This window comes from Sapajus apella, unplaced genomic scaffold (assembly GCF_009761245.1).
Source record: "Sapajus apella isolate SASKATOON/1434 unplaced genomic scaffold, GSC_monkey_1.0 scaffold18, whole genome shotgun sequence".
In the NCBI taxonomy this organism is placed as follows: Eukaryota; Metazoa; Chordata; class Mammalia; order Primates; family Cebidae; genus Sapajus; species Sapajus apella.
The window spans coordinates 13,890,661-13,917,469 of record NW_022436958.1 but is presented as its reverse complement, the minus strand read 5'-3'; the positions used below and the strand labels follow the sequence as shown (position 1 = coordinate 13,917,469).

At 37.7% G+C, this 26,809-nt stretch overlaps 1 long non-coding RNA gene across 1 annotated transcript in view; it reads right to left on the bottom strand.

Annotated features, from left to right (window-relative positions):
* Positions 1-26,462, bottom strand: part of LOC116556987 — a 31,531-nt gene extending 5,069 nt beyond the window's left edge. The window contains exons 1-2 of the long non-coding RNA XR_004271298.1: positions 23,948-26,462; positions 23,233-23,341 (exon numbers count right to left, since the gene is read on the bottom strand). This is a non-coding gene — a long non-coding RNA (uncharacterized LOC116556987). The remainder of the gene's footprint in view (positions 1-23,232; positions 23,342-23,947) is intronic.
* Positions 26,463-26,809: the final 347 nt, after the last annotated feature.

The window sequence follows — 26,809 nt, the reverse complement described above, 5'->3', positions numbered from 1 at the left end:
GATTAGAAATGTTGGTAAGCTCCTAGAAGAACGAATGTACATAGAATGATATTAGTGAATAAACTCTACAGAAAAGATTGTACTTCAAAGTCGCACACAAGTCAATCACACTGGGAAAGACAGTTATCTTCACTTAGAAGGGCTCAGCAGATTCAGCTGATGTCAAAGCCAGAAAGCAGGAAGGAGCTTTAACCAGGTTAATCACTAATGGCAGGTGTGTGAAATTGCTTGAATAAATTATTCTTCCCTGTTTTCTGTATAAAAGAAAGTAAACTGTTGTTCAAGAAAGGCATGGCCTAAATATGAAGCTAAGTAAAATTCGGCATGACTTCACACCAATCATGGAGTATGCAGCAGGAAACACTATTTGACTTTAAACGTGGAACATTGTTTCTCAAGTAAAAAGCTGAATAACAGCAATCATATTTATTTTCCTGTGAGTATAATTACACTATTTGGTTCTTGCAATACAAACATGTTGTAAATACTTCTTACTGGTTTTCAACCAACTTAAAGTAGAAAACTTTATTACAGTTACAAAGAAGAATACATGAAATAAACTTTGGCCATGAAAAAGCAAAGGTACAACCAACCAAGGTTGAGAGGGAGATACAGAAAAAGAGAAGCAGGAGAAAATGCTTGTGTATTTATTTTCTCATCTAAGACAGTGTAAAGGCAATAGAGTCTGCCTAAAATTGATGGGTTAAGAAACATATATTTACGTATGTTTAACAATTGTAATGTTAACCATCAGAATAACTAAAAGTAAAAAGAATGAACGAATGAAAGAGGAGAGTGAAATAGAGCTAGATTCCTCATTCCTCATCTTTCGTATTTGGAAGTAAAAAGTCTGAAGTTTGTATCTAACCACAAAAAAACAATATCAGAAATAGTTATACTTTGTAAGGCTGTAGTTGGTAGAAAGAGATTTTTAATTTTTAAAAAATTTAAATCTTAATACTTTTATTATTTATCTTGTGCACCTACTATAATTTTGGAATATAAATAAATAAATAAAGGGAAACTTCCTTGCCAGTGGAGGAGGTGCAGGGAGGGCTCTGCACAGCAGCAGCCTCCTTTGACCTAGCTCAGTGTTTAATTACAGTGATTCTAGGAATGCAGAGCAACCACAAATGTAAATTAACATCAGAGATAAACGCTACTGTCTGATGAGATGGAACCAACAGCATAGGTGTTACCAGGTACACTGTCCTAACCACTCATTTAGGAGTGAAATCTTTCCTAGGGAATTAGCTGTTACAACAGCAAAGAGACTTCAGGCTGGTTTGACCCTTTTCCCTTTCCTTCTCAGTGTTCAATTGTGATATTCATATTCAAAAGAATTACTGGAAAGACAAACATGAAACTTTCACAATAGAAAATACTCCTCAGTTTCTTACAGCAAAACATCACCATCAATCAGTCAAGTAAAAAATCAAACAAGCATATTATGTCTGACAAAGTTATAAGGTCAAGAAGTCACTTTGGTTTTACATTAAGAAATCAATCAGATTGGCAGCACTTTTCTCACTTATAGTTGAGCATGCACAATAAGGAGAATGTTCCCTTGTATAATACTCTACAAAAAAAGATATTTGAAATGAAGTCTCAGCTTTTGCACTGTGAGAATTAGCCCTTTCTGCACTGGCATGCGGGTCCCGTTTCTGCCAATCCCCAGGATCTTGCAACAGCTCAAGTTTCTAAGGCATTCACTTCTTTAACTAATGCAAAGAAAATTGTGAGCAGAATTGTCATGAGGTCTAAACGTTAGGGTCAAAATGTTGGTGTTCCAATGGCAAGTCAATGTATCATTCTTGATCATCATCCTGTTCCCATTGCCTTCACTTCCTTAAATTAAACCTTAGCTCAGCAAGTTCTTTGACAGTTTATAATCTAGACCGTCCATAATCATTTGCAAAAATATATTTTCAGTCCTTTCTTTAAGATAAAAGTCCATTACCTCCAGTCTCACCAAATTACTTTTCACTAGATGCATAGTGATCTTAGTGTTGAGCTTTCCAACAAGATTCAGAGGCCAGAACTCCCATTTCAAGTGGGTCTTGTCTGAAATTCTCACAAAAGTATCCAAACCCATTAACAAAACTAACATGGTTAGAACACCCTTGGAAATTCATATAGTCTTTAGAAAAACAAAACAACTCATTTTTAACCTTTAAAAATAAAAAAGACCAAAACCATAGCCTGTGCTGACCTATAAGCAACATAATTTAATTGCCTGTGTATGGAGAATTTCTAACATCTGAGATTCTTGGTGTTCTCACATAGCCAAGATTAATATCAGTCCATTCGGATTGGCTCCCCCATCCCCATGGATGGAAGTGGGCTTGTAAATACGCTGGATGAAGAAATTTCCCAGTGTATCAAAGTTACCAAGCCAGCTGTGCAAAGTCACTTTTACCCGGATACAGTAGAAATATTACAGATTTCCGTCAGGCTTAACCATTATATGTATCCTGTGAGCTCTGGGATCTGGGCCAGATTACAGAAGATATGATGAGTTTGCTGGACAGTGGGTAAGGATGCTCCCAAGTATGGTAGAAGATGTTTTATTTTGAAACTTACCAGTTCCAATTCTTTGTCAGCACAAACAAGAATGCTTGGCCTTTGTTGTTTATCAGAACATACACGGCAGTAATAACCACAAAGCTTAGAGAATTGGGGGTTTGGTTTTCCATTTAATTTAATTTGATTTTCTGGTTGACTTGGTATTAAACAAAGAAACAAAAGCACTTTCTTTATTCAAACCTTTTGAAAATGGAAAAAAGAAACTAAATTTATTGACTATTGTCTCAAATATTGTGGTAGATTTAAAAATATTATTTATCTTTACTGTGTCTGTATTATTTTTATTTTTATAGAGGAAAAAACAGCCACAGAAGGATAAAGCCAGTTGCTCAAAACCACGTTAGTGTTGAGAAAATATAAAATTAAAACTCAAGTCAGTCTGCCTACAACAGACCGTGTCCACCTAATATTTTTACCTGAAATTCTATTTCCTTATATGTGTGGATTTTAAATAATTAACATATTTGAACTTTTCTCAAATCAGTATTTTTGAGCATCTGTTGAATGCTAATCTCTGAGCTCACTGTGAAAGACAGAAAGGTGAATTCTATGTATTAATGGCTTCCAGAAACATTCAGTGGAATAGCTGTTACTTAGTCATAAATGTTTAGAATACAGAGTGCTTATCTCTATGCAACAGTTGTTTTCGTGGCACTATAGGGACAAAGCAGCAAGAGTATTACCACTAACTGCAAGTGGGAAGATGGCATCAAAACAAGCTTCAACGAAGCCACTTCAGTTGAGTTTATCAGTGAGAAAGTTATCACCCCATTGAAAGGAACATTAGTTTAGGACCATTAAAACAAATAGACTATTTGGAACACCAATGGAAAGTGAGTCTCGGAAGGAAAAGACGGAATCATGGCACATATGCAATACTGGGTGATTTGACTTGTACTGTAGGGGTGATAGATACTGTGAAAGAAAGTGGAAAGACATCAGATTTGCACTTAAAAATGATCTCTTTAACACAGAGGGGGATAATTTAAAGTTATGTAGGAAAATACTAAAAACAAATCGGTGAAGGATTCCATGTCTGAGAGAAGGGGAGGCCTCTGGTTTAAATGAGGACTTTGCACATTTCACAGTCACCTGCAGAAGCTTCAGTTATCTTTGGAAAATGCTATACAGGTGTAGAAGACAGGTGATACTGAATTGTCTCCCAGGGGAACTCTTTTGAAAGTTAAAAAACAAACAAACAAACAAAAAAACTGTCCCTCATTTAAGTACCTGATATTTGCTTTTCTAATAAATGAGGAATGTAGACAAACTAATAGTATTTTTATTAATAAAGGTTTTGCTCCATATTTCAAAAGAATCAGTTGCTATTATTTCTCCTGATCCTGTCAGCCGATCTTACTCTTTTGGATCTTACTCTTTATCTGCAAAGTGTCCCTAATAGGAAGAGAGTGAGTGGCTACAACAGACTTTCTGGCAAGAAGCCCATAGATGCTTACCACAAGTTGATAGTGATATTTCTTAGAAGACATCTGTATTTATTTAAGTCACATGAATCTTATATTCTGATTCATAATACATTCATTTAAAAAATTACAAAATATTACTGTGAATTCCTTAACTTTTCTCCCAAATCCTCACATACATTTGAAATATCAGGATAACGCATCATGTTTTCCATGTGAACTCTTGTTCATTTTCTCGTCTAACCCCAAGCACACTTTGCTTGGAGCCTCTAATACCATTCTATTTTGTTAGCCAAAGGGAGTGACTGGGAAATTAACAAATGGGTCATCGTTTGTTATGTTAACAATATGACATAGGTACTTCTTCTCAAACTTTCATATTCACAAGAATCGCGAGTTGTTAAAATTAAAAATCAGAGTCCCAGGATTCATCCAAGGAGACTATTTTAATTTAACATGCTCATGGAATTGACATTAAAAAAATAAACATGAGTGACTCTGCTGGTGTTCTGCGGTTCCCACACCGAGAAAGGCCCAGGAAAACTCTAGACTATGATCAATTCCACATGGTTAAAAATTCCTATTTTCTTTTACTACATTGTCTAATACACTAACTCTGAAGCTGCCTAGACCCTACATCTCTGTAACATTTGATAGAACACAAATGGACCCACCCCCAGGTAAAGCAGCCAGAATTTTTATATTTTCTGGACTGTGAATATGAATGCACTCAGACTACAGCCACTAGCCCGTGGAACTGTAGCATATTATAAAAACAAATTATACTAAATGCAAGAATATTTTAAAAGCATATAAAAGTATATAATAAAATAGTGCTGGCATGAAAAACGGCAATGACAATAAAAGGAGCAATCTAAAAATATTTTTTTTTAGAGAACTCTGAAAATACGGAAAGCTGAGCCCTCCAAAATTACTTCAATCATTTTAGGAGTGTTAAGGAAACTAATAGTTGTTAAACACCCACTGTCTATCAGGTAGACTTAGTAATGAGGTATGAATACTTTCTCTTTTTTTTTTTTTTTCCAAAGAGAAGACAAAAGCTTCTTGAGGTAAGTTAAACATAAAGTTGAATAAAAGCCAACTGGAACTCTTCCAAACTTATTATTAGGCTTTCTACAGAAACACAAAACTGTTTGTAATGCTGAAGTTGGCAACATTTACTTCCTTTGGGGCTGTCTATTCACATCTCCTAGCCACGGTGTGGAACTCTAGAACAAAATCACCTCTCCCTTATATGCCAAAGGTGAGAAGGCAGATACCTGAAGGCAGCCATTTTTCACCGGATATGCTAGCAGGGCCTTAAAAGAGACAGACATCATGCTGCTCTCTCAACTCACTTTCCATGGACTAAACTAGGATGGGCACGCCACCCTGCATCTCCCTGTGCCGTCTCACCTGCAGGCCCAATGTTTTCAGTCTGCTTAAAGGGCCAGAGGTGCAAACACATCACTTCAGCCCAAGCATGTCAGGGAAATATTACTAGCTCTAGGGACGAACACCAAGTTATTGGGATCTCAACTAGCTTTCAAAATGAAACTAAAGAATTGATTAAGCATGTATATTCATCCAAGAGTCTCATTTCCGATTTAGTATTAGAATAGGCTAAAATGAAAGTAAAAGTGAAGACCTTTAACGTATTCTCTTTGCGTAAACAAACAGACTTGGGCATGAAGGTCTTCAAGAGAACACTTAGTTTAGTGCTTTCCTGGCTTTCTGAGGATTGTACTAAGTCCTGTGGAGAGAAAAATCTCAAGACCGAGTAGGCAGAGGCCGCATCCTCTAAAGAAATTTCAGTTTAAGCTGTTTTATTATGAGCTACGTTCTCAGCCCCAAAGACATTTGTGCAAATTAACTAAAATGGCAAGCTAATGCCAAAGAAATGCCAAAGTAATGCTTGATTGATCATGCCCAAATGTGGTTGCTTCCTGCCTTGGAAGAAAAATCTTGCTATTACATGATTAAGAAGCCTTTTAGTTCAGGGACACACTTGGGTTTCAAGTCATGCAAGTCATGCACCCTTTTAATAAAACTGACAAATAGAGCTGCGTTGCTCAGTAGGTTTCTTTCTTAGGCCCTCTTGCTGCTAGTTGAGAAATGTTTCATGTTAAAGTCACATCCATTTCTCTTATCCCAGAGAAGAGATGTGGTAGCTATTCTTTAAATGGTTGGTCTCAGTGCTCTCAATTTATAACACCAACTGTCTGTCATTTGGGCGTGAGAAGTCTTCAGGGAAATGAGGAAACTGGATCCTTCATACTACCATTTTACAGTTCTTCAGAATCAATTACAATTTGAACCTGAAAGTACAGTTTTCTCAGTTTCTGATATGCTTTGCTGGGTTGTGCTGAGCTAAGTAGAAGCATTTCATTCCTGAAATGTCAGTGAAACCTACCGGTTGCTTACCACAACATGAGGAGGAAATTTCAGTAAATACAACGAGGATTTCATGCAACTCTAAGGCGTGCAACCCTAAACCCACAGACCTTTAAAGACCCAGTAAGAGTAGGCTGCATATGGGGACAGGAGACCCAGGTTTTAGGTCTAGCAAGGACAAGCCAGTGTCCACTCTTATAAAATAAAGGTGAGGACTAAACCACTTAAAATGTATTTTTCTACTAACATTTCCAAGATTCTGGTGAAGACATGTATGTTGGAAAGGCTCAAAACAAAGAAAAAATGATAATAACTTGCATGCAAACTTACTGCTTCATTGATTCCTCGCAATAGTTTTATGAAGCAGGTTTCAATGTTCTCTTTTTACAGATGAGAAAATAGAGATTTGGAGATACTGAAGAGGCAGTCCAGGGTCATATTTAGTAGGTAGCAGAGCAGAGATTCAAACCCATGTCTGTTTTATTCTGAAATCCACTGCACTCTATGGCTTCCTGCCTGGCTCTGTGCACATTCCTATCTTGGGCCTTAAATCTCTATTATGCTCTAACCTGAAGGAACCTACAAAGCCTTACTTCAAGCATGTCAAGTGTGAAGAGGGTCTGTAAGGAAGCAAAAGAGAAAGTATGTAGCCTTTACTTTCCCTCACTTCCCTCCTCTACTTTCAGAACAGCTCAACTATTAGATATTTAATATTTCCCTTCTTACTGAGTTGTTTTTTTTTTTTTTTTTTTTTTTTGTAAAATAGTATCAATGCTTTAAATAGAAAATAAAGAAGATAGGGGAGAATAAAGAGAGGAACAATTAAGGAAAGTAGAAGGAATAAAATAAATTGAAACCTCTGTGTGACTTCATTATATCCTCTTCTAGGATTTAGAGAACTTTAGAACTCTTTAATGGGGCAAATCTAGAAGAGATAGCACATTAGTAAAGCATTTTATAAATTACTTCATCCACAAGGCTGCATCAATCAACTTTTATGATGTGATTTCTAAATCTCAGTAGTTTACAGTAACTATTGTTGTTTATTCCTTACTTATATTCCTTGTTCAGCACTGATTTGGCAATGGTTACGCATGCCACTGTCTTCATCCTGAAACCCAAATTGAAGAAGGAACTCCTATCTGGGACATACAGTATTACGCCAGGAAAATAAATAAAATCAATGACAGATCCATGAGATGCTATTTAAATCTTCTGTGTAGCAGTGACTTGTGTTAGTCCCACTTCATTTCACTGACCATAACAAGTTACATGGCCAGGCCCAATAGGCAAGGATGAGGAGAAATTATCTTTGTACATAAAGTGGCAGGAAATAGGAAGGATCATGTTCTCTGCACGACTTACCCAGCCTACTTTTTGGTCACAAATTTGTATTTGTTTCTTCCTTAAATGAAATTTGCTCTCTTTCTTTCCAAGGAAGTAATTCCAAAATCCTATCCAATTCAATCATAGCATCAGTTCGGTGATAAAAATGTTACAATGTTATCTATAACAGGGATAGATGGGAGTCCTTTTGATCCAGACACTTACCAGTTTCAAACAGAAGTTGAATAATAGTTACCTGTCTTCCCCATTACACATGCACAGCAGTTAAATAAGGACAAAATAACCACAATAAATTGTCCCATTAAAAAAGAGGAAAGTGTGATGCTCACAGCAGTCACTGTCTACAGCAATTCTGAAAGTTTTCAGTAATTTTGGTTAAGCTTTGCAAGGGCCTCCTTCCTGGGTACAAGGTGTGTTCCTTGATTAAGCCCTGGTTTTGCTCTCTGGGAGTCACTTGCTAGATCATTTACCCCATAGTTTCTTAGCCCCACACTGAGAGGGCATTCCTTTCCCATGATTGTTCTTGGTCGCATATGTAGACAGCATTGGAAATGTGCCTTTTTGAAAGCTGTGTAGCTTCCTTGGCCTGCTTCCTGCTATTGAAGATTGGGAGAGAAAAGTTGTTTAAATCTCAAATAATTATAGTCTCTCTTCTTCTTTTTTTTTTTTTTTTTTTTGATATAGGGTCTTACTCTGTCACCCAGGCTGGAGTGCAGTGGCATGATCTTGGCTCACCGCAACCTCTGTTTTCCATGTTCAAGCGATTATCCTACATCAGCCTCCCAAACAGCTGGGTTTACAGGCACACGCCACCATGCCTGGCTAAATTTTGTATTTTTGGTAGAGACAGGGTTTCACCATGTTGGTCTGCCTGGGCTCGAACTCTTGTCTTCAAGTGATCCACTCGCCCTGGCCTGGGATTACAGATATGAGTCACCACGCCTGGCCCAATTACAGTCTCTTCTAATCTGGGCCAGTGGCTCTTTTGATAGTACAACTTTCTCTAAAACTTAAATTGGCTGTTTATCTGTTTAATTCCAACCAGTATCATGTACAGACGGCCACTCCTATATCTGTTTTTGAGACATAGCTCTCTCATGAGATTTAGATAGAGCAAATAACTGTGGACAATGATACAGTGTGCTATGCAGAATAAGACAGAAGGCTCCAGAAGTCATATGGGGATTCAGATACTATAGTCTTTTCATGGGTCTACATGAAGTTTAGAATAATTCCGAAACCCTGTATATATACAGGGTCAAACTTAGATTCTGCCAGTGTTCTGGAGTGGTTCTTCTTAGGTTGTGTGCCAATCTGTGTCCCTTTCTCTGATAACATACTAAGCCGCTTTTTTTCTGTTCCCTTTTCAGAGACTTTGATTTGAGTTTTCTTAATGAGAGGGCAGCTGGCTGGACGAGAGTATCTCCCTTGTTCAAAGTTTATTGAGCCAGCAGTAGACATCTAAACTGAGGGGTTAATCAAATTTCCTTCTGAGAATTTGGTGTGAACTCATAGTCTAGTTTATCTCTGCTGGAGGTTTAAACAAGAAGGGCATCCATCAGGTTATGTTATCCTGGGTTTAGAGATGCCAACAATCTGGACAGAGACAGAAAAAAGTAATGAAACACATACACTGCTGGAAACAGAGAAATCTGTCTGCCATTAAAGCCTATGATATATTCCTATCCAGAAATTTCTTCCTTTTCTTGAGCTGTTTCTTGTGGATTTCTAAAACTTGCAAAGAAAGGATCATTTAGACAACCTTTTAAACTTACATTCAATTTCCTTCAACAAATTTTTTGTGAATTTTTATGTACAAGATACTAAAGTTTCTAAAAGTGTAAAAAGATGAATAAGACACAACAGGACTCTTGGTATTTAAAAAGTTCACTAGAGAGATTAGTGAAAAAATTACCGTATGAAGATATATATAATGTACATTAAATACTGTGGTAATTCAAAGGATAGTGTGATCATATCTTAAAGGATCAAAAATTTTTATGAAAAAGATGTTATGGCAATTGTGATAAAGTTCTGGGACAGGCCAAATTTGAGGGGAAGAGATAGCAGAAAGCTTCAATTGAATAATAAATAATTACTTCAACTGAGTATTAAATAAATGGATGGACTAAGGAAACTTGGAATATATTATGGAATAGTATGACGTATTACTTGGAATATAGAAAAGATTGGAAAGAGGAGGCAAATTCTTAGGTAGTTTGGGATATTGTTACAAAGGGTAGTGGTTGCAAATATGTATCCACTTAACTGAGTAGAGCAATTATAGGCAGAAAGATTAATTGTTATTGAAGGTAGTCATAATGTCTTGAACCAGGCAGTCTCAGGGTTAATGGAAAGTGTGTAACTGGAAAGAAAGTACAGGCAAAAGAAGATGGAGAACCATGCAACGGATTGGATATGAAAACATAGGAGAAGGGGAATTCAAAGAGGGAAAAGGCTTTGGATTCCAAAAAAAAAAAAAAAAAAAAAAAAAAAAAAAAAAAGGACAAAAATGAGCTGTTGAAGGGAAAGGGAGTTCAGTTTGGATTTTGCTGAATTAAACATGCCAATGAGACACTCAGTGGAGACAGATATTTGGTAGATCATTAGATTTTAGAGGATCCCAGAACTTCAATATAGGAGAGTGCTCAGAAATCATTTTGTATGCCTCCCTCATTTTATAAACAAGAAAACTGAAGTCTAAGTGCTTTGCCCCAAATGGCAAAGCTTATAAAGATAATCCAGAAAACCTGCCAGTAGATATTTAAGCAAAGATACTTCAGTGTTGACTGATACAAATATCCAGACTGAGTGAGATTTTGTCCATCAGTGTGGGAAGTGTGTAAATGCTGGCCACTGGCAACATGGCGTGCCTGCTGTGTGCTAAGTACCACACTAAACACTGTGCAATGCTTCAGAGGACATGAACAATGCAGACACCATGTGCCCGGGGAAGTGTGGCACTCTAATTGGGAGGGCAGACCAGTGCCATGTGAGCAGACCTCACTGAGGGATTCCTTCCTGGTGTGCAAACAGAGACAGCTGGGATTTTGCTTTCTTTATCAGCCAGTGTATCCTTATTCCCAGGGTTTGCACAACTAAATGGAGTTTGCCTCTTCTCAAGTCAAGCTCTTGGGATTAATCAAGGAAGAATCATTTTAAGTTTTCTATAATCCAACATCGAACAAAAGGAGAAAATGTATTATATCCTAATATTAAAACCAAGATTTATAATTTTGCTAATTAAATTCTACCAATGATTTTATTGTTAGAAGTGGAGAGTGACTTGCTTTCTTCATTCACCATGGTTAGGTTCTATTTTCTGAACTTATATTCAGGAAAGTTGTTGGTATTAAATGTTCTGGGAATAACTACACATTTTCAAATTAACAAGTTGAAATTGGTGCAATAAGTATTGTGTATTATCTATCTTTAGGCTTTAGAGACTGCTACACTATTTCAACAAGAAATTGGTTTCTTGAAGCAGAAGTAGAAAAAAGAGCATTTACTAGAATTAAATTCTATTAATGTCTATGCATGTGTTATTTTAAAATAACAAAGCTTAAATACATTTCTTTGAGAGATTTGCCTGTGATATGTGACTGTTTTAAATATATATATATATATATATATATATATATATATGAATCTATTTGAAACTAATTTTTTTTTTTTTTCTTTTTTCCCATTTATTTATATTATTGCTTTTTAGGTTTTGGGGTACATGTGAAGAACATGCAAGATTGTTGCATAGGTACACACGTGGCAGTGTGATTTGCTGCCTTCCTCCCCATCACCTACATCTGGCATCTCTCCCCTTGCTATCTCTCCCCAGCTCCCCACCCCCCACCGTCCCCCCCCATTTCCCCCCAACTGACCCCAGTGTGTAGTGCTCCCCTCCCCGTGTCCATGTGTTCTCATTGTTCAATACCCACCTATGAGTGAGAACATGCGGTGTTTGATATATTTATTTTTAAAAATCTTAAATTACACATGAAAATTATTTTGAATGGTGCTGTAGTAGAAACATCCATGGAAGATTTGGGGCAGTTTCTAGAATAACATGCAGTCTTTTCATCTCGTCTCCTTTGACCCTCATCACATCTGAAAGGAATCAAGAAGACAATCTAGATAAAACCAAAAAATAAAATTCTCATCAGTGACCATGCAGGCACTCTTCCTGTCTTTTGATGTTTATTTCAACCTATTTACATGCAAATGAAGAAGAGCTCTGTCTACTTTGGAACTTCTGCATTGACAGCTGGGATTTTGCCTTCTTCATCAGGCAGTGTATCCTTATTCCCAGGGTTTGCACAACTAAATGGAGCTTGCCTCTTCTCAAGTCAGCCTCTCAAAAGATCCCCAACCAAGGTTACAAGAAAAAACACCTCACATATCATTGTACTTAGGGGTCTGTGAAGCCATGTTTTTCTCAGGGAACAAAGCTTTTCAGGGTGCCCATATTTTAAGAGACACACAGATGGTGCCACTTAAGACCTGAATAGGGCATTCTTCATCATTTTACAATGTATTTCTTTCAGAAGCAGCATTTCCAATTCTGTAAATTATCAGAATGTCAAACATAATTAGGCCAGAAACACCTACACAAGCTCTTTCACAGAAAGAAGAGCACACACAAGCACAGCTCCTTGATCAAACATATTCTAAAGCACTTTTTTTTTTACTGATATTGATGAGTTATTTTTCTGCATTAAAAAATATCTATTCTTACAAACATCAGGGTCAAAATATCGAGGTATCTCTGCTAAATAGAAAATCTCCACTATGAAACATCTTTATCTTCTTTGCAGAAAGATTTGCAGCTACAGAATAATACGCAACATGCTCCAAGGTCACCTGGAGGGAAAGCAGAGAGAATCTTTTTTTTTTTTTCTTTTAACTGTTACAAAGAAATTACAATGACATGTGTCCAGAAAGCAGTCAGTTCTGTTTGCTGAGAGGTAACAAAGAACGTGGGAGTTGGAGTTTGCCTGGAGAACACTGACACGGCTCTCCTGTCTCTCAGTTTGTTGGTAACTTCATTATCGATGAGTGGCTTCCAAATCCCACAGTACTAGTAATACAAAAACATGTTTTGAAAATGACTTAGTAGTATAAAATAAAAACTAGTTTCAAAGCCAACAAACTGGAGGTAAAATTCTTCTTAGACATGCACCTGTTGTGCACATTTGGGTAGTTTATTATACCTGCGAACATCTGATTCCTTGTTAAAATATTAATATCGACTAGACCTGTCAAACAGGACACAGCAAGTGTGGCAACATGGGTCAGAAATTGCTTTACTGAAGGGAAGGAAGCTCACAGAATCAGCTGAGAGTCTGGAGACTCATGTTTCGAAACAGAAAGAAGGCAAGGAAGATGGGGTCTGAGAACACACCTCAAACCAAGATATTGCATGGATGGAGGACTGGAGGGGTAACCACCGCTCCTGCAGGGTATGAAATGCTTCCACCAAAATAACTTTCCACGAGTCCTGCTTTTTTGCAGGCGCTTGGTCCTGAAGCCAAATTCCTGGCAGAAGCATCAGATTGGTCAAATTTAGACCACATGCTTCAGGCATGTAAGTTCTAGAAGAAAAACTTTTACCAGCTCTTCACAGTTATCTCAAAGGGAGGCCTCGACCAGCCTTCCAACAAGAGCCACACAAGGAGGATTTCTGAAAGATATGTTCAGATGGTCAAGCCCTTACCCCCACTCCAAGTAAACCACTACACCCTTTTCCTAAGCCTGCTTTCACAATAAAAATTACATAATGCATCCAAATTTTATACATTGTTGAGCCCAACCTGCTTTGACATGAAGGAAAGAAAACAAGTATTTGCTCAATGCTGTCTAGCTGTTAAGAATAATTACACTTAGGAAACCAGTTGAAGGAAATATATATACACATATATCATATATATTATCATATATCATATATATATTATACATATATAAAATTCAGTAAGGCCAAAGACCAGCAAAGGCCAAAGACCATCTGAAAAGTATTACATATATACAATATTATCAATCTGAAGTTACCACTATTTTTGTTGGTTGGATGGTATTAATAAAGTTTTACCTTTTCTATTTCAGTGGCAAAAAGGTAGCTCATGTGACACCACCTGTCACCCATAGAAGTTAGGAATTGCCTGATATAGACCAGGCAAGAGGAGAAACTGAGAAGGCAGGCTAACTGTGGAACAAAATAGGGAACTAAAGAAGTTGGAAGCACTAGGTGTGGGAAAGGAAGAGAAGTGAGGTAGCACCCTGCAGGAAAGGAACCTGTAACTGCTTCCTTGAGGGACATGAATTTCCAACACAGAAGGGGAGTGGCAAGGAGGAAGGGGAGGAAAGGTGGTCTGGCCCCAAGATGACCCTGGGCACTGGACAGGTTGGTGGGAAACTGCCAAAGAGCTCACAGCGGGGATGCCTGTGGGTGGGAAAGATGGAGGCCAGGGCAGAAGAACCTAATTATAATTCTGTAGGGCTGAAGACCAGCAAAGACCAAAGACCACCTCATTGAATTTTGAAAACACATCATGTCATGAGGTTCAGTATGAGAGAAGGCAATCAGAAAGTACCCAGTTTAGAATCTTATCGTGGGACATTCATTGATTAAAACCGCTGTCTAGGTGACAGAGCAGTGCGCTGCCTGAAATTCAGATATCAGAAACAGGAATCTTTGGGAATCAGATAATTTCTAACACATTAGAAAGAGCATTGCTTGTTCTTAAACTTATGCCTGACCAATCTTATTAAAAAATTTCAGAAGGCTATGTGCCAGTTTTATTTTTAACTTTTTATTTCGAAATATCAACCTTAAGAAGTGTTGAAAGAGTGTTCCCGACTGCTGTATGCCTTCACTTGAATTCACCAGTTTTTACTATCTTAGTGTTTGCCTATTCATCTATCTATCATCAACTATCCATCTATCTATCAATCTATCTATCTTCCTGAACTATTTTAGAGTAAGTTCTGTATATTGTGAGAATTTTTAAGAGTATTTCAACAAATATTTCCTAAGACCAAGTACATATTATAATGTAATCACAGCATAATGATCAAGTACAGGAAATTTGACATTGATAAAAATGCCATTATTTCATATCCATCCATATTAAAATTTTGCAAATTATCTCAATAGTGCCCTTTTATAGCTATTTTTCTTTCCCTGAATTTCAGATTCAATAAAAGATAACACATCAATCTTGATTATTCAGTCTCTTTTTGTCTCCTTTTATCTGGAAAAGTTCCTGCCTTTCTTTCTCTCTGATGATACTTTTTTCAGTTGTGGGGGGGACCAGGTCTCTCTCTGTCACCCAGGCTGGAGTGCAGTGGTGTGACTGATCATGATTCACTGTAGCCTTGACCTTCTGGGCCCAAGCAATCCTCTCACCTCAGCCTTCCAAGTAGCTGAGACAACAGAAATGAACCATCATCCCCAGCTATTATTTTTTTTCCTGTTTTGTAGAAATGTGGCTTCTCTATGTTGCCTAGGTTCATTTCTAATTCCTGGGCCCAAGTGATCCTCCCAACTCAGACTCCCAGAGTGCTGGGATTATGGGCATAAGCCACCATGCCCAGCCAATACTAATTTTTTGAGAACATATTCTTTCAGTTTTTATCTGTTCCTTCTCATGATGAGACTCAGTTTGTGCATTTTTGGTAGGAATATAAGTGGTGTTTTGTCCCCAACACATCACATTGCAAGGTAAATGAAATGAGTTTGTCCCATGATTAATGATGGATTTGGTAAAGTGGAATCTGCAAGTGTTTTCTATAATAATGTTACTTTTTTCTCTCATGAATAGATATTCTACGAGGAGATACTTTAAGTATATGCAAACCTTCTCCCCCTCAAACTTTCGCCCACTAGTTTTGGCACCATTGATGAGTCTTGTCTGAATCAGTTGTTACTATAATGTGTATGAAATATTGATTTCTCTTTTTTGTTCTTGATTTTATTTTTTATTTTCAGTTCATGGTACATGTGCAGGTTTTACATAGGTAAACAACTGTCATGGGTGTTTGTTGTACAGATTATTTTGTCACGTAGGTATTCAGGCTAGTATTCATTTTTTTCTGATCCTTTTTCTCCACCCTCAGGTAGGCCCCAGTGTCTGTTGTTCCCCTCTATGTGTCCATGGATTGTTATCATTTAGCTCCCACTTATAAGTAAGAATATGCATTATTTGGTTTTTCTGTTCCTGTGTTAGTTTCCTGATGATAATGGCCTCTAGCTCCATCCATGTTCCTGTAAGGACATGATATCATTCTTTTTTATGGCTTCATGGTGTCCCATGGTTTATATTTACCACATTTTCTTTATCCAATCTAGCACTGAAGGGCATTTAGGTTGATTCCATGTCTTTGTGATTATAAATAGTGCTACAGTGAACATTCTCATGCATGCATCTTTATGGTAGAATAATCTATATTCCCCTGGGTGTATACCCAGTAATGGGATTTCTATGTCAAATGATAGTTTTGTTTTTAGATTTTTGGGAAATCACCACCTTGCTTTTCACAATGGTTGAACTAAGTTATGCTATGCTCCCACCAACAGTGTATAAGCATTCCATTTTCTCCATAACTTCATTGGCATCTGTTATCTTTTGACTTTTTATTAATAGCCATTCTGACTGGTATGAGATGGCATCTCACTGTGATTTTAATTTGCATTTATCTAATGACAGTAACGTTGAGCTTTTTTAAATGTGCTTGTTGGCTGCATGTATGTCTTCTTTTGAAAAGTGTTCATGTCCTTTGCCCATTTTTTACAAGATTGTTTATTTTTTTCTTATAAATTTGTTTAAGTTCCTTATAGATGCTGGATATCAGACCTTCATCAGATGCATAGATTGCAAACTTTTTTCTTCTATTCTAAAGGTTGTCTATTTACTCTGTTGATAGTTTCTTTTGTTGTGCAGAAGCTCTTTAGTTTAACTAGATCCCATTTGTCAATTTTTGCCTTTGTTACAATTGCTTTTGGTGTCTCCAACATGAAATCTTTGCCAGTTTCTATGTCCAGAATGGTATTGCATAGGTTGTCTTCTAGGATTTTTATAGTTCTGAGTTTTACATTTAAGAATTTAATATATCTTGTGTTGATTTTTGTACATGATGTAAGAAAGGGGGGTCTGGTTTCAGTCTTCTGCATATGACTAGGCAGTTTTCCTAACCAGGATAATTTATTGAATAGGGAGTCTTTTCCCTGTTACTTGTATTTGTCAGCTTTGTTGAAGATTAGATAGTTGTAGGTGTTCAGTCTTATTTCTGGGCTTTCTATTCCATTCCAGTGGTTTGTGTGTCTGTTTTTGTACCAGTACCATACTGTTCTGATTAGTGTAGCCTTGTAGTATAGTTTGAAGTCAGTTAGTGTGAAGTCTCTAGCTTTGTTCTTTTTGCTTAGTTTTGTCTTGGCCATAAAGGCTGTTTTTGGTTTTATATGAATTTTAAAATAGTTTTCCCAGTTCTGTGAAGAATGTCATTGATAGTTTGACAGGAATAGTATTAAATCTATAAATTGCTTTGGGCAGTATGGCCATTTTAATGATATTGATTCTTCTTCTCCATGAGCATGAAATATTTTTCTATTTATTCGGAAACACTGATTTTTTTCTACCTCCATTATTCCTTCCATATTTATTATTTGGTGTTCTCCTGAAGGGAAAAGCTTTCTCTCCCTCCTTTTATGTACTTATGTATAGGTATATGTATTAACTCTGTGGATCCATACATTCTTATTTTATTCAGGTTATAATCCCTTACTGTCATTATGAGGAAAGATTTTTACATACGATATTTTGTGTAAATATACTTGTTTCTTGAAATATAACAACAAAGTTAGTTGTGGAGACATTACCATGTTTTAAATTAATTGTATAAGACAGATTAGGGTGTGTTTAAGGGATAATGATGAACAAGACTACGCAGGATTATAGAAGTATCTGCCTGCCTGGATGCCTTTCCCAGGGGAAGGAGGCTCTGTACATTGTGCTGGCATATGCTGGCTACAAGTACAGTTCTAAGCAGCATTTAATGTGTGTTACACCATACTTAATAGCTCCAGATGTGACTAAGAGGAGTCCAAACACAGAAATGCAGAGATAGCACTTAATGTACCCGTTAGATGTGGAGATGACACACTCCTTAAGCCAAGAGTTTTCAGCTGCTGGTTGGACCACCTCTGATACCTCATGGTGCCATTTGCACAGCAGATATATAGAACTCTCTTGGTTACCAGAGATATGACTGCAAATAGGTAACAATCAAAAGAAAAGAAAAATGCAAGTAAAGCAAAAGACAAGAGGCAACTCCCAACAGTCAAGGATATAAAAGAAAGAGGAGCAACTGAAGAAGATAAATTAATGTAAAATATAAGGAAACAGAGTAAAGAATGAAGCATAAACAAAACAACCCTGGAATTGATGCTAATAGAAGTCAAGAAGTGAATTCGAAATAATCCACTGGGATAATCAGAGAGAGACAACTAGCCACTTCCTCCTGTTTGGAGTTTTAAGGAAAGGTAGGCATGGCAAGAGTCAGGTCAGTAGCTGAGATGCCAGCATGATAGGAGAGCTGCAGAGGAAATGCCATGGCCCACCAGGGAATGCTGAGTGATTTCAGAACAGTGTCCAGACAGAATGGAAGATTAAAAAAAAAAAAAGCTGTATTCAAATATAATATACATACAGGAAAGTGCTCAGTGGATTTGCACAGTTGAAACCAGCACCCAAATCAAGAAACAGAAAATTACCAGCAATCCAGAAGCCCTTCTTGGTCCTCTTTTCTATCACCACACCCTTGCTCACTAAGAGGAACTTCCTAGGGCAAGGGAAATGTTGCCTTTATTTCTATTTTATGTAAGTGGAACCCTATAGAATACCCTCTTCTGTGTCTGCCTTCTTCTGTCCAACATTATATTTCTGAACTTCATCCATGCTGCTGGTGGATATGTAGTTTCTTTATTCTCAGTGCTGTGTAGGTTTCTATTGTGTGAATATGCCACAATTTATTTATCCATTCTACTGTTGATAGGCAATATGAGTAATTTTCAGTTTAAAGTATTATAAATAAAGCTGCCACAAACATGTTTCTTGGTGAAAATATGTGTGCATTTCTGCTTAGTATATAACTAAAAATGGAATTATTAAGCCATAGCTATGCTTTACTAGATACTGACAAATAATTTTTCAAAACAGCTGTGCAAAATTGTACTCCTATCAGGCCTAGGCATTTTTGGAACAGAGGGGCTAACAACAGTAGCTATCAATGAATTAAGTTGGTTTTCCCGGAAGTGAAAAAATGGCATTTGGGGCAGCATTACTGTGCATGGATTATAATGAAAACACAAGCAAATACAAGAATATGCTGTAAGAAGGTAAAGCTAAAAAATTCTTACCTCACAAGAAGAATTTCCTTGAATTCACTAATTTTTGAAATTCTCATGTTTGTAACTCCATAAAGCCTAGTGTAGAAAATTGATTCAAAAGATGTTTCTTTGCTCTTTGTAAAATGCTGTTTTAAAAATGCTATAATTTAAATTTCTAATAAATACTCAAATGTAAAAAGAGAGAGGGGGGAGAGAGAGAGAAAAGCTGTGGCTTAGAACAGTTAAGCAACTTGCTTATGATTAAGAGAAGTGAAAGCTGGGATGTGGAATCTATTAGGACCCATCATCAAAACTCTGCAATTCAGTAATGTCGTATTTGGCACATTGTTTGCTGGAGGAATTTATTACTAGATTAGGATTAAAGGAATTTGATCCATTTGAACCATGTGATATTAAAGTAGTAATTAATTCTGAGGAATCAACAAATTTTACAAAAGGAACATCTAGATTTTGTTTTTTCTTTCTAGCCTAGTAGTGGGAAATACAGAGACTTTCTTTTTTTTTAAATTATACTTTAAGTTCTGGGGTACACTTGCAGAACATGCAGGTTTGTTACATAGGTATACATGTGTCATGGTGGTTTGCTGCACCCATCAGCCCATCATCTACATTAGATATTTCTCCTAATGTTATCCCTCCCCTAGCCCCCTAGCCCCTGAATAGGCCCCAGTGTGTGATGTTCCCCTCCCAGTGTCCATGTGTTCTCATTGTTCAATTCCCATATGAATGAGAACATGTCCTGTTTGGTTTTCTGTTCTTGTTAGTTTGCTGAGAATGATGGTTTCTAGCTTCATCCATGTTCCTTTGAAGGACATGAACTCATTCTTTTTTATGGCTGCATAGTATTCCATGGTGTATATATGCCACATTTTCTTTGCTGACCACCTACTCTGTGCCCAAATTTGTACTGAGTGTTCTGATTAACAGAATGAGATAAGGTACCTTGCAAACCCTGAAGAGTAACACATAAACCAACTGTTTTACAACTTAGCTGTGAACATAAACCATAATCACAAAAAAGGCCACATAAAAGAGCAAGAGTGGAAAATAAACAAGTAATCAAGCAAAATGGGAATGTAGGGAACTCCACATTGAGACAGTCAGGGTAAGGAGGTTCTAGGAAGGTAGGACCCCAGTGGGTGGCATGTTTAGGAAAGAACTCACAGAGGAAGTAGGCCTGGAATTACGGTTTGCAGGGACCATGGAATGTGGGTACACAGAAATTGAGGAGAACATTTTGGTTCAAGTGATAATGGGACCAAAAGCCAAAAGGGAGGTAGAGATGCATGCGGCTACTTAAAGGATGGTGCGTAGTAGTCCTTTGATGGTCAGGATGGCCAGCCATAGGCTGCAGCTGCATAATCAAAGGTAGAGAATTATGACCAGTTTGTAATGCGGCATTTTCGTTACTGTCAGGGTTTATGGCTCAGACAAGTCCAGGTTTCTATGAACATGAGAAATGTGGTAGTGCTGTGGGCACACCCATGGTTTCCACCTTTAAAAACTGATCTTCAAAATGTGAAAGTTAATCCCAGCTGCTGGAAGGCTGCCATTGGGGTTGAAACACTTAGATGAGTCACATGACAGATATGATGTCAGCCACCTCCAGCTCACACACAGCTCCAGAAGTTGACGTAATATTGAGGGCAGGATGTGCACTCTAGTAAGCATGAGTTGTAGGTGGCAATATGGAAAGAGAGATTCAGCTGGGAACGTTCTTCATTTGGGAGGCAAGGCCAAGGATAGCCATAATAACCTCTCAGTGCCCCAGGGGTGTCATGAATATTTGGAGGAAGACCCACTCCAAATAGGTGGGTGACTGAGTGAGTGGGCAAAAACAATGCGGTATTCAAAAGTCTGGTGAGTGTAGAGATTCACCACCTGGCAAAGCATGATTATTCACTTTGAAAAGAAATTTCTTGAGTATTTAACAGAACATCCATTTCAAAATGTAACCTTACCAAAAGACTCTACCACTTGCAATTAAAATAAAACTCAGCCAGGTACGGTGGCTCACACCTGTAATCCCAGCACTTTGGGAGGCCGACGCAGACAAATCATGAGGTCAACAGATCAAGACCATCCTGAGCAACATGGTGAACAACAAAAGCTAGCTGGGTATGGTGGTGCATACCTGTAGTCCCAGCTACTTGGGTTCACTTGAACCTGGGAGGCGGAGGTTGCAGTGAGCCAAGATAGCACCACTGCACTCCAGCCTAGCCACAGAGCAAGACTCTGTCTCAAAAACAAAACAAAACAAAAACAAACTCATAATATCTTTAATTTGCATATACTACTTAAAGTGATATTGTTCTGAATTGTTGGACATGAGGAATTTAATTTTCTTACATTGGTTGGATGAAGCAATGTTTCTCTATATTTTAATTAATGTCCTGTGCTATAAACACCATAGACAGACCATATTGCTTTTAGTACAAAGTTTGTTGGTAGGGAGAGTGTCTTAGCATGTAAATGAGACAAGGAACATTAACTGCAGGATATTTGTTCTACTAAACAAACACATGAAAGCAGACAACATACACCTTCTGTAGACTGTTTTCATTAAGATATTTAGTTTTAGTTTAAATTTAGTGGCTTTTTTATCTTTTATCTTTTTTTTTCTAGTGGTTTCTGAACAACCACTACATGAATCATGACTTGCAGAAAGTTAAAATTTCTCTTTTATTTGGGTAAAGTATTTTAAAATTCATTTGTGGAGTTTAAATCTTAATATTGCCAAGTATAACCAAAACTTTCCCAGAATTGTGCAGTTTATGGCTAAAAATAGGAACCCATTGATATGAATGTTCCAGTGCTGCTGGTGCTGCATCCCCAAGTGTATAATGCAGGCTGGCCTTAGAGCTCTCTCCTTCCCAAATGCCCTGGTGCTCTGCCCAAGGACAGATCTCTCACAAGATCACAGGGACTCTAGATGCTGGCTTTCTGATGGGCTCAGGACACATTATTCCAAAATATAGCAACTCAGCTTTTGAGAAAATATCAGAAACAGGAAGGCCACTTTCGCCTTTCTGTTACCCTTCTTCCCTAAAGCAGGTCATAAGACCCTCACTGGAGGGTGCCCTCCCTGTACCCACAGGAAAGGTGCATCCTTCTGTTGAAGACAGAGGAGAATCTAAACAAACAGGCCTTACTATGATGCCCTTAGTTTATTGCCATACCCTTCTGTCTATTCATATTTCTCCATGACTGTCCACTCTTCATCAAACTTTATGTTTCTCTGTTTCTTTGTGTCTTCATCTCTGAAGTCTTCCATGTCACATAAAGCTTCTATTAAGTAAATCTATATGCTTCTCACTTGTCAATCTGTCTTTTCTTACGGAAGTTTCAGCTATGACCTTAAGATGGAAAGCAAAGACAATTTTATTTTCTCCCCTGCATTCTTCAAGCCTAGTAGAGTAGACACTTCACAGCTGCCAACAACTCCATCAAAAACAGCTTTTCTGCCTGCCTGCCATCACCTTGGGCTACCAAGGCTTGTAAAACCCTCAAGGTTCCAAATGCACTGAGTTCTCTTGAACTTTCGCAATGCTGAAGGTAAAATGAACGAAAGCCATTTTCCCTAATTCTGGACCTCAACTTAGCACATTTAGCCCAAGTTTTATAAAGGCTTTTATGAAAAAATCCTCTTGGGTGCTACCTGTAGAAAGCTCAGGCATTAGTTTGGGTGATTTAAGAAGGAGACAAACGCAAACCTCTGTACTTCCTGTTTCTCCTCCAGGTAACTCCCCTCAAAAGTTACTCTTCCCAAGTTCTCAATAGCACCATCTCTTCACAATTATATCAACTCATGCAGAAGATGTATAGATCATTAGTTTTGCAGGCACTGCCAGATTTATTTTCCCAGTTTAGTATTAGCCAAAATGACCCTGAGAATGCATCTATCTCAGTAATTAAACTTTAACCATTTTCAAAGTGTCCACACAATTTATAGCAATGTAGAAACAAAAGTGCTTGCATTCTATAACATTTCCTACCTTGGGATGTTGTACATGTGATTCCTTCTGAGAAAGGAAGCCCAGTCAAGAACCTGACAATGAACCTTCACAAGGTCTAGAATGTTACCCCTGAGAATCTGTCCTCTGAACAGCCTTCAGCGAGACCCAGGAAATCTGGCTCTTATGGCTATTCACTGATGATCATCTGGTATCTTGGACAAAATTCCTAGTTGATCCTTTCAATGTAGTTAGATTAGGTATTTTTAGATTCCTTCCAGTGCTAAAATCCTATCATTCTATTAATCTAGAAGCTTTCTATAAAGCTTTTCCCCCTTTAAAATTTTTTGTTGTTGATACTGCAGTGGAGCCAAAATGCTTGCATTGGAAAGGGTTAACAAAAAGAGTCACACAAAGATAAAGCATCAATAAACAGAAACCTTGGCAACGTAAAGCTGGAGAAATGGCCTTGGTATCTACGGGACAATCACTTCTTTAAACACAAGCTCCAAGGTCTTGCCAGAAATTCAGTATCCGCATTTTTGTGGTCTCCTTTCTCATAGATTATTATCTTTGGTTGCTCTTCTGGTGGGTGGTCCCTTGTGCATACTGGAGACTGTTGATTCTGCAATAGAGCTTGACTTAAAATAACTATGAGTTTGGAATTTTCTAGTACTTATGGCAGATTTCCTTTTCTAAGAAGCTCCCTGTTTTACTTAACCTCCAAAAGGAAGTTTGGAGTTCTGCTGGTAAATCAACTCTCATTTTACTGGGAAATTCCTAGTTTGGCATTTAAAATTGGCCATTTGCTTTAAAGCAAATTATCAAAGCAGTGGGACACTTACCTGTATCTCGTTCTCTGAGTGTCAAACGACAGACAAGTTCTGGACCTTCTCTGAGGATGCCGGATCACCTTGGTTATGATTAGCATGAGATGGATTTTACATACTTACCTAAGTGAACTACACTCCAGTCTTTTAAAAGTTAAGGTTGACCAGGTTTGGCCACCGAACAAAGTCACAATAACCTTCTTTTTAATCTTCCACGTACTCTTTAGGTATTAGATAACTGAAATATGAATGAGAGGTGGTTGCCTCACTCTAAAGCAGGTTGCAAACTATAACCTATGGCTCAAATTGAGTCTGTGGCCTATTTTTGGTAATAAAGTTTCGTTGGAACACAGTTGCACTCATTTGTTTACATTTTATCTGCAGCTAATTTCATATGACAATGGCACAGTGGAGTTAGTTGGAAAGGACAGACAGAGACTACGTGTCTTATAAAGCCTAACATATTTACTATGTGCCCCTTTATAGAAAAAGTTTGAAGACCCCTACTCAAAACAATCCTATACAGGGACTGCCAAAAAACCAAAGGCTGAAGTTTTGAGAACTATGACTTCTGAACAACGTTCGACTGTTTGTTGTATTTAAAACAGTGTTGTCCAAGCAGAGTTTCCTAGAATGCTTGCTAGTTCTACAGAATGTCACCAGATTTAACAAAAGAAAAAGGGAATTACAGTCAAATAAATTTGGCAAGTTCTGGATAAGTCAAGTGAAACAGACTTAGTCTTTGTAGCCCTTTTCAGGTCATTAATATATATGACAACTCTACAAAAGAGGATTAGATACAGATTTCTTAAGTCACATAGCCTTAGAAAACTTTCCTTTTCATGAAGCACCTCATAGAGTTAATGTTCAAGGCACATACTGTAGGAAAAATGATTTGTTTAGAGTGTGAAAATCTGATCATACATTAGATTACCAAATGCGCATGTCTTCAAGAATGCTTAACTTCAACAATAAGCTGGTTAACAGGAGAAAGGCGATTGTATCACAGATTTATTTTTACCTAAAATCTGAAACTTTCAGTAGCAGCTAGCTCCTCGCTGAGAGTACATTAGGGATAATATGATACTGACATCGTTGTGAAGACAGAGCAGAATCAAACTCCATTCACGGGACTTCCACTCAATGAAAAGAAATTCTCAGGGCCTTTCTTCACCGCCCAAATTTTAGAAAAGCAGACAATTAGTGTTCAAATCACAGCTCCCAGTGAATGTCGCTTAATTCTGACCTGAACACTTAGTATATAAAGGTTATGTGGGCGTCAAAATGTCTAGGAAAGCCTTATGTGTCCTCTGAGGAAAGTTGCAAGGAACAATAGAAAAGTTCCTGAATATCGGGAAATGTTTTCCCAAGATCAAGAGATTTATTGGTATGTGGGAAAGATTCCAAAGCAGCTCTGTTGCCTGAAACATTTCAAATTTGACTGCTAGCTGCCAGTGCCAGTTTTGTCGAAGGGCAACATCAGTGCAGTGGCACACAATGTCCTAGGCTGCCTGAGTAACTTAAAAGCAGCGATGAGGTTTCCAAAGGCAGAGTTTATTTTGCCAGCATACATATTTTTGAAATTACTGTTGACATTGTCACCTGTTTGCCTAACTAAGAAGGTTATTGACAATAAGCCAGGCATATGTTTGCTCAAGCCAAGCAGGACTTAGAAACCAAACAATCATTCCCCAGTTCAAAAAATCAAAGATTTGTCCGCTCTAGTGAATGACTTCCACCTTAAAAAATGCTAGGAACCTGCCTGCTTGCCTATAGAAAGACTCCTCTTTCACTGGCTGATGTTTTTGCAGCCACATAGAATAGTAACCTTTGCTTAGTATGGGCTAGGAGCTGAAAGGGATCAGAATATGCCACTGTAAAATATGTCACTGTGACATATGGATTATTTTTGTGATACTTGTTGATTAGTAAGTTTATTTAGTAAATATTTACTGAGGGAAGATGTCAGACCAACCATATGACAGACAATGTGCTTGGTGCTAAGGATATAGAATTGAAAATAACAAACAATCCTGTCCTTAAAGAGGCTTCAATCATGTTGGGAGTAATAGATGTTTTAAAATAAACACATTGTATATAATGAGCCAGGAATGAGCAACTGGGAATGCCAGAGGGATACAATGTCAAATAAGACCCTGGGAGAAGCTACCTTTTGAGCAAAGATCTGCAGGAGGCAAGAAAAGGAGCACTGAGACTGTCTGGGGGAAGAGTGATCCAGGAAGTGGGATCAGCAAGGACAAAGGCCCTGATCCCACTGAGAGGAGGGCATGATCCAGAATGAGGAGGCTGGCGTTAGTGGAGATGAGCAGGTAGACAAGTGTGGGTAAAGAGATGAGTGAGGCCATCAGTTTCCGTTCAATGCTGCTGTCCACCTGTCCTCAAGGCTCCATTTTCTTTGGCCACTTCTTTTGTCAGTACAGGTGAGCAAGCTTCCACTCTTCTAAGTTACCTTGCCGATCTGCTGGCAGTGGAGTTTATGTTTCACCTTCTCAGGTGTATCTACACTTTGTTTTTTTGTTTTTTCTAACCATGTTGAATTTTTAAAGTAAATTGAATGATCACAGTAAAAAGACAAAACTATATATAGTAAACACCGAAGAGAGGACACATTGCAGCAAATAGACTTGGGTGAAGTTTCTGGATTCACAACTTCCTAGATGGGTCATTCTGGTCTAATTATCCAAGTTTTCTGAGCTCATTTCCTCATCCAATATCTAAATCAGGCAATATACATAATGCTTATCATAGGCCTTGGCACATAGTAAGTGTTCAATAAATTTAGATTTCCTGAAAGAGTCAGGCAGACTAAAGTTCCAGAATCATTTTCCAACCCACAGTACAACCACAACTTCAGTG